Source organism: Gorilla gorilla, chromosome 10, assembly GCF_029281585.2.
Source record: "Gorilla gorilla gorilla isolate KB3781 chromosome 10, NHGRI_mGorGor1-v2.1_pri, whole genome shotgun sequence".
NCBI classification, from domain to species: Eukaryota; Metazoa; Chordata; class Mammalia; order Primates; family Hominidae; genus Gorilla; species Gorilla gorilla.
The window spans coordinates 148,528,659-148,537,754 of NC_073234.2; the positions used below are offsets into that span (position 1 = coordinate 148,528,659).

The following is a 9,096-nucleotide window of genomic DNA, read 5'->3' on the forward strand; positions in this document are numbered from 1 at the left end:
GCACCCCTGCCGGCACCTGGAGCTGCCTGCCCCACAGCAGCAGCCAGTGTGTCGGTGCAGTGGCTGAATCCCATGCTTGCTCACACACCCCTTGCTGCTCCACACCTGACACTCAGTCTCCCTTAGAGGTGTGGGATCTGGGCTGGTAGTGTGAGCTGAGCACAGCATGCTAGGCCAAGGGGGCAGAATGAGCCCAGCGAGCCTGAGCAAAACTCGAGCAAAGGTGCCACTGGCCACAGAGGTTCCTGACAAGAAAAGTGACACCTCAAAGATCCCATAACATTTTTTTTTTAAGAGTTTCGCCCTTGTCGCCCAGGCTGGAGTGCAATGGCGCACTTGGCTCAGGCAACCTCTGCCTCCCGGGTTCAAGCAATTCTTCTGCCGCAGCCTCCTGAGTAGCTGGGATTACAGGCATCCACCACCACGCCCAGCTAATTTTTGTATTTTTAGTAGAGACGGGGTTTCACCATGTTGGCCAGGCTGGTCTCGAACTCCTGACCTCAGGTGATCCGCCTGCCTCGGCCTCCCAAAGTGCTGGGATTACAGGCGTGAGCCAACACTCCTGGCTTCTCATGACCTTATTTAGCCTTAATTATTTTATTAAACATTCCACTTCCCAGTACAGCAACACTGGGGGTTAGGGCTTCAATATATGACTTAAGGGGCACATTCAGTCCATGATTCCACCAACTTCCAATAAGAAAACATACTATAGGCAGGGTGTGGCGGCTCACACCTGTAATTCCAGCACTTTGGGAGGCCGAGGTGGGTGGATCACCTGAGGTCAGGAGTTCAAGACAAGCCTGGCCAACATGGTGAAACCCCATCTCTACAAAAGTACCAAAAAAATTAGCCAGGCTTGGTGGCCAGCGCCTGTAATCCCAGCTGCTTGGGAGGTTGAGATGGAAGAATCACTTGAATCCTGGAGATGGAGGCTGCATTGAGCCAAGATCATGCCATTGCACTGCAGCCTGGGTGACAGAGTGAGACTCCATCTCAAAAACAAACAACAACAATAACAAAAAATACTATAAAAAACCCTCATATTCATTATAGCAATAGAAATAAGCTACTTAGAAATATATCTTATAAAATGTTAAATTTAAACTGAGAACTGTCTGGGAATAAATCTTCCAAAAACCACATATAAACTGAAAAATTATGAATACAATAATGTTTTAAAGTTTGTAAAAGAAAAACTAAAAAATGGGCCTGGCATGGTGGCTCATGCCTGTAATCCCAGAACTTTGGGAGGCCGAAGCAGGTGGATCATGAGGTCATGAGATCGAGACCATCCTGGCTAACATTGGGAGGCCGAAGCAGGTGGATCACGAGGTCATGAGATCGAGACCATCCTGGCTAACATGGTGAAACCCCGTCTCTACTAAAAATACAAAAAATTAGCTGGCAGTGGTGGCGGGTGCCTATAGTCCCAGCTACTTGGGAGGCTGAGGCAGGAGAATGGCGTGAACCCGGGAGGCGGAGCTTGCAGTGAGCCGAGATTGCGCCACTGCACTCCAGCCTGGGCGACAGATCGAGACTCCATCTCAAAAAAAAAAAAAAAGAAAAACTAAAAAATGGAAAGATATATTTGTTACTGAGCAATAGGCTTACTTTACAACATGCACAGAAGCCAACATTATGGTTCCCTCTTTTGAGGAAGAAAAAAAAAAAGCTTTATACCAAGTCAACTGGCAAGGAGACAAGAGGCAATGCTCAGATCTGTCTCTGTGATTGGGGTGGGTCAAGTTTTTATGGCATTTCCAGCTAGACCCAGATGATGCCAATGCAGGCCTGCCAGGCTGATGATGATAACAATTAGAAATTAAAGCTTTTTGCATTGCATGTGCCAAGGCAATTTTGGTTGTGTGTATACCTGCAACAACTTAAGAAATGGTTAATTTGTTTGAGCTGGTCCCACAGTTACAGGTACCCCGCTTTTTGTGCACTCCTCAATCTTGAGGGAAGTGGGGTGACGACCATTCTAGCTACTTCATGCTTTCAAGGCACGCTGGTCTGAGTACAAAGAATGCATGAGTGGGGCTACTAACATACAAGATAGCTCTGCTCCATCTGTACCTTGACAAGAAGGAAAAGGAATCCCAACATACATACAATTATAGTTCCTAACTTAATTAGACCCTCAAAAATAGATCTTATCCATGATGGCATGAACAGAGGCCTGGTTGGCATCTTGAGTGAGCTGTTTCCTTCAGCTGCCCTCTGTTTCTGGCCTTCTAGTTTGATCAGGCAGAGGCTGGTTTTAGACTCTAAAAGGAATGAAAATATGGATAAATGGCTTTTCATTTATCTGGGGATCCAAGAGCCCTTTCAGTCTTTTGTTTTTTTCTGAAAAGTAACTGAAGATCAGTTAGGAGCTCACAAGTGTATTCGTGGGTGATCAGTTAGGGGCTCACGAATGTATTCCTGGGTGATCAGTTAGGGGCTCACGAATGTATTCCTGGGTGATCAGTTAGGGGCTCACGAATGTATTCCTGGGTGATCAGTTAGGGGCTCACGAATGTATTCCTGGGTGATCAGTTAGGGGCTCACGAATGTATTCCTGGGTGATCAGTTAGGGGCTCACGAATGTATTCCTGGGTGATCAGTTAGGGGCTCACGAATGTATTCCTGGGTGATCAGTTAGGGGCTCACGAATGTATTCCTGGGTGGAGAAGTTAGTTTGGGCTTCTACAGCCATTTGGGGTTTGGATGACTTGGCCCTACTGCTTCCTGTTGTCTGTGGTAAGTGTAAGCTGTGTAATGACGGGTTGCAGAGAGTTTTAAATATGATCATATACTACTTTTTTATTGGAGATGGGATCTTGCTCTGTCACCCAGGCTGGAGTGCAGTGGACAGGTACAATCTTTACTGGTGATTGATGAACCCAGGGCTTGACTCCTTTTAACTTTATGAATGAATGAGTTACCAGGAGAACTTCATAAGGGTCCATTCCATTTGGGCTGTATTTGGTGCTCAGGGTTGTGATTTTTCCAGATTTGAAGGGGTACTTGGTCTCCTGGGCTAGGGCATTGTAAAAGAACATCTATAGGAACAAAGAATATCTATAGGAACAAAGAACATCTGTAGGAACAAAGAACATCTATAGGAACAAAGTTGCACCCAGAGACTGTGTGTGTGTGTGTGTGTGTGTGTGTGTGTATATATTTATTTATTTATTTTGGATGGATAAAATAACAGATGGATAAGATCATTTTAAATATATATTAATATATATAAATAATACATATTTATATATATTTTAGATATTTATATATATTATATATATATATATTTTAGATGGAGTCTTACACTGTCGGCTGGGTTGGAGTGCAATGGCGTGATCTCTGTTCACTGCAATCTCCACCTCCCGGGTTCACACGATTTTCCTGCCTCAGCCTCCTGAGTAGCTGGGATTACAAGTGCACACCACCACAACTGGCTAATTTTTTGTATTTTTAGTAGAGACAGGGTTTCACTATGTTGGCCACACTGGTCTTGAACTCCTAACCTCATGACCTACCCGCCTTGGCCTCCCCAAGTGCTGGGATTACAGGCCTGAGCCACTGTGCCTGGCCAGACTCTACATATTTTTTGGTATCTAGTTCTTTTACAATATGACTGTTTTAGGAATTTTAACAAAATTTAGTTTTAAGGAAGGGTTGCTCATAAAGCATTTCATAGGGGCCTAATTAGAGCTTGCTTTTAGGGTGACTCTTACTGTAAGCAGGGCAATAGGCAAGACCTTATCCCAGGCTAAGTTGATTTCTTGTTTTGGAATTCAAAATTTTTTTTGTAGAGATGGGGAGTCTCGCCATGTTGCCCAGGCTGGTCTTGAACTCCCAGCCTCAAGCGATGTTCCTGCCTCAGCCTCTCAAAGTGCTGGGATTACAGGTGTGAGCCACTGCACTTAGCCACAGTTAATAAGTTGGTTTCTTAATTTCCTTTTTCCCGGAAGTCAGCAAACCTCTGTCTTTCCATATGCCTCCCATGCATAAAAAAAAATGGACAACTTAAGAAACAACCCCCCAATGTATAGAAATATATGTCAGCAGTAACCACTGAAACTCGCTATCTGCAGTTTCTGCATTTCTAATATTAGTCCAATTTTTAAAAATCCTGATGTAAGTCAGTATCCATATCTTGTTCCTAACTCCTCCTAATATTCTACCATTAAGAAGCACACTGGCTTTACGGTTAAAATCCTATTTTTTTTTTTTTATCATGTTAAGGTAGCAAACAAATTTGCTATTTTTATAAAATCTAAAATATATTTTAAAATTAATTTTTTCATGTAATTGAAGTGATTTTATTTTCCCCTTAACTTACTGCGATGGTAATATTAGTAGATTTTCTGATCAACTTTGTGTTTCTAGAATAGAATCCATTTGCTTATAGTATATTTTAGCAATGCACTGCCAGCTTCTCTCTGTTAATAACTTCTCAATATTGATGCTTGCATAATCCTAAGTTTGAGGTTTCTTTTCAAATCATACATTCATCAATTTTGGTATCTTTATGCTATTTAATAAATAGAAAATTTTCCTTCTTTTAATTCCTCTGGAATTGTTTTTTCAGCTTTACTAAAGGTATATCTGACAATTTAAAATTGTGTCTAGGGAGTGGCTGGAGTGGCAGCTGGGCAGCAAGACTAACTCTGGATCCACCAGGCCAGGTGTTGTGTACAGAGGCTGGGGCAGCCATCCCCAACTCCAATGCCCAGTCCCCAGCACACCAGCACTTTCTGGTGATGTTGCACATTTATGGTGATTCTGAGTGTGGGAGCAGACTTCTGCCAGGCTTAGCACAGCATTTTCACCGACAAATGAGCTTTGAGGTTCTACGTGCTGTCATTAACACTACCTTGAAAACTCTAGACACCAAGACTGGCCTCAGAAATAGATACCTTTTTAAAAAAATTGCAAGTATATTTCTTTTAACGATTCCAGTAAAATTAAGCATCAAGTAAACAAAAGTGGAAAGTGACCTACACTTTTAACTTGTTGAACTAAATGTAATAAAGGCTGCTTAAGGTTTTTATGTCCTTGGATTTTTTGGAGTCCAGAGGTGTCCATCTGCAGAAATTGAGGCCCAAGTTGAATTTGGATTCCAGTGGATTCTGAACAATTCTGCTTATCTTGAAGACAGAAGCTTCATAAGCAATAGACAAGTTAAATAGAAAAAACACTGATCAATAGGCAGTTTAGTGATCTAAAAATAAAACATTAAAAAGTTTTCTGCTGTGAAACATTTCAAGATTTATTGATTTTTTTTCACTTTCCCCATTACACTCACACACATGCTCACACTTTTTCTTTGCCATAATGGACTGTTCAGCCCCTGTGGAGATTTACAGGAACATGCATTTTCTCATAACCCACAAGTCTACCAGTGCCACTGCAACAAGTTCACAGAGGAATGTGAGACGTGTGGAGTGACACCTTTGGTTTGAGTTTGTGATGCTACATTTGGTAAAGTTCCAGTTGAAAAAGAAGGAATCCACATTTTAGATTGGTCTTTTGACGATGAAGCTCCACCACCTAATCAGATAGCAGATGACTGGCTAAACCTGTTAATCACCAAAGGGCGTGAAAAGCCAGGTTGCTGCCTTGCAGTGCATTGTGCTGTGGGATTGGGAAGGGCACCTGTGCTGGCAGCGCTTGCTTTGAATATGGAATTAAGTATGAAGATGCAGTTCAGTTTATAAGACAAAAAAGAAGGGGAGCATTCAATTCCAAACAGCTGCTTTACTTGGAGAAATGCTGACCTAAGGTGCAATTACACTTCAGAGATACCAGTGGGCATTGCTGTGTTCAGCAGAAATGTAAATGAAGACCGGCTGGATTGTGGCATTTTAGAGGAACTCTCAGTACTTGGAAATGTGAATCTGGAGTCTTACCTGTATCATCCAAGTAGTGACAGACTCAGTACTCAGCCACTCTCCCAATAGCTGGAAAAATGCAAACAAAAAAAGAAATCCCTCTATAAAATCATAAAATGTTTAAGAAAAGAATGAGATAAAATTGTATCTATTCAAGATGACAATGGGATCTTTTGATATATATATCATTGTGAAGTGACTGACACAATCAAGCCAGTGAATGTATCCATCACCTCACATAGTTACCCTTTAGGTATGTGTGATGAGGGTATTTCAGGCTTACTCTAAGTGAATTTCAAGCGTACAACATATTATTAACTGTCGTCACCATGCTGTCCATTAGGTCTCCAGAATTTATTCATGTTATAACTGCAAGTTTGTTCTCTTTTTAAAACATCTGACCAACATCTCCTCATTTCCCACCCTTGCCACCTGACCTCTGGTAACCACTCTTCCACTGTTTCTATGAGTTCGACTTTTTAAGATTCCACATCTACGTGAGATCGTGTAGTATCTTCTTTCTGTATCCGTGTATTTCTATGTGTATTTCACTTTGCATAATGTCCTCCAGGCTCATCCACGTTGTAGTAAATCACAGAATTTTCTCCTTTTTTGAGGCCAAGTAATATTCTATTGTGTACGTATACCACATTTTCTTTATCTTTTGATAGATGCTTAGGTTGTTTCTACATCTTCACTATTGTGAATAATCTGCAATGAACAGGGGAGTGCAGATATCGCTGAGATATCTTTTAATTTTATTTATTCTGGATATATACTGCTATGATTTGAATGTCTATGCCCTCTGAAAATTACGTTGCAACTAACCCCCATTGTAACAGTGTTAGGAGAGTGGGAAAGCTGCCTATGGCAATTGAGAGGTGGGACCTTTGGGAGGTAACTAGGATTAGATGAGCTCATGAGGGTGGGCATTAGTGGCTTTATAGGAAGAGAAAGAGAGAAATGGGCTCGGCTGCTTGATCCCCCTTCACAGTGTGCACCCTGGACTGACTTGGGGCTCTGCAGAGAGTCCTGCTAGCAAGGAAGTCCTTACCAGAAGTGTCCCTCAACCTTGGACTTCCCAGTCTCCAGAACTGTAAGAAATAAATTCATTTTCTTTATAAATTATTCAGTGTCAGGTATTCAGTTACAGCAATAGAAAATAAACTAAGACAGAAAATTGGTACTGAGGAGTGGGGCTGTTGCTAATAATAAATCCTGAAAATGTGGAAGTGGCTTTGGAACTGGGTAATGGGCAGAGTTTGGAAGAGTTTGGAGGAGCAGGTTAGAAAAGGCCTAGATTCTGGTGAGGGATTGTCTCAAAAAAAAAAAAAAAAAAAAGAAGGAGAAGAGGTTGTGAAACCATGCCCCCAAATAGTTAAAGAAACCAGTGACTAACGAATTTTTTTTTTTGAGATGGAATCTCGCTCTTGTCGCCCAGGCTGGAGTGCAGTGGCGCGATCTCGGCTCGCTGCAATCTCCACCTCCCAGGTTCAAGCGATTCTCCTGCCTCAGCCTCCCGAGGAGCTGGGATTACAGGTGCGCACCACCACGCCCAGCTAATTTTTGTATTTTTAGTAGAGACAGGGTTTCACCATGTTGGCCAGGCTGGTCTCGAACTCCTGACCTCATGTGATCTGCCCGCCTTGGCCTCCCAAAGTGCTAGGATTACAGGCGTGAGCCACCGCGTCCGGCTAACAGAAATTCTTGAGCTTACAGGATGGCAGATAAGAAACAGTTTGCTGAAACTCCGTTTGTAACATAATACAACTGGCTGAAATCAGTTGAAACCAATATAACCAAACGGAGTCCATGCAGAATGAGCTTGCTGATGTCGCAGCCTGAACTTCCACTGCACTTTTCACACTAACTCTACCTTAATTTGCACATGGGACCCAAGAAGAGGCTTGAAGAGACAACTGCACATGGTCGGGGACTTTCCAGACTTCCTTTTTCCTTCACCATTCACCTGTGAATCCCAGAATCCACCCTCTAAATCTTTTTTCACAAAAGTGCTGCCTTAAGGGCAGCACAGAGAGATAGATTTGAACTAAACTCCTGTCACTTTGTTGGTCAACTCGCAATTAAGCTTTTCTTTTCTCAAACGCCTGGTGCCATAGTATTGGCTTCTGTGCACATCGGACAATGAGCTCTTTTGCGTAGCAGTATTTGGATATCCGGTTTCCTCACACTATTTATTGAAGCGACTGTCCTTTCCCCATCGTGTATTCTTGACACAAGATTAGTTGACTTGCCTAAGATTAGTTGACTGTATATGCATGGGGTTATTTCTGGTTTTTCTACGCTGTTCCATATTGGTCCATGCGTCTGTTTTTATGCTAGTACTTCACTGGTGAGTTCTACCTCTGGGAATAAATATAAGAATTCTCTAATCACTGGATGTTTGAAGCAATTCACTAAGCAACTCATTATGATGCTTTCTGGCAAAGGATCTCTGAATTTGTCTTCAAATTGTGGATAAAATTGGGTCAAATTTGGCCCATCTTGTCCTGGAGAATCATTTGTGTCACAAATAATCAAATTTATTAGTATAGAGCGGATTTTCATTCAATTTCCTATGTGTCTATGGTTATTTCTCTTTTTTCATCTCTCTCCTCTCTCTCCTCCATCTCCCCGGCCCCATCTTGCTGTCATAAGCATCGTGACTTACCTATAATTCTCCCTACGACTCCAGTTATGGATCAACTTTACTTTTTTCTGTTAATTCTTACCTTCTTTCCATAAATATATTTAAATTTTTTCTGGTTTCCTCAACTGAAGTCAAACCAATTGAGTATTGGTGGGCCGGGCGCGGTGGCTCACGCCTGTAATCCTAGCACTTTGGGAGGCCAAGGCGGGCGGACTGCCTGAGCTCAGGAGTTCGCGACCAGCCCTGGCAACACGGTGACTCCCTGTCTCTACTAAAATACAAAAAAATTAGCCGGGCGTGGCGGCGGGCGCCTGTAGTACCAGCTACTCGGGAGGCTGAGGCAGAAGAATGGCGTCAACCCGGGAGGCGGAGTTTGCAGTGAGCCGAGATCGCGCCACTGCACTCCAGCCTGGGTGACAGAGCGAGACGCCGTCTCAAAAAAAAATATATATATATTGGTGGATTCGGTTTCCCTTTATGTTTCTCAGAAAACCGTGTGAGCCCGTTTGGAGTCACTGCATCTCCAGGCGACAGGCACTTCCGGACGCGGGGCACTGTGGGAAG

General features: G+C 42.7%; 1 long non-coding RNA gene and 1 pseudogene across 1 annotated transcript; one reads left to right on the plus strand and one right to left on the minus strand.

Moving 5' to 3' along the window:
* The first annotated feature begins 5,325 nt into the window (after positions 1-5,325).
* On the plus strand, positions 5,326-5,833 carry LOC129526001 (protein tyrosine phosphatase type IVA 2-like; annotated as a pseudogene).
* A 389-nt stretch (positions 5,834-6,222) lies between these two features.
* LOC129525808 (uncharacterized) lies at positions 6,223-9,055 on the minus strand. Its single transcript, XR_008670287.2, has 3 exons — positions 8,615-9,055; positions 6,937-6,976; positions 6,223-6,593 (listed from the first exon to the last, which is right to left on the minus strand). It is a non-coding gene; the product is annotated as an uncharacterized lncRNA (long non-coding RNA).
* Positions 9,056-9,096: the final 41 nt, after the last annotated feature.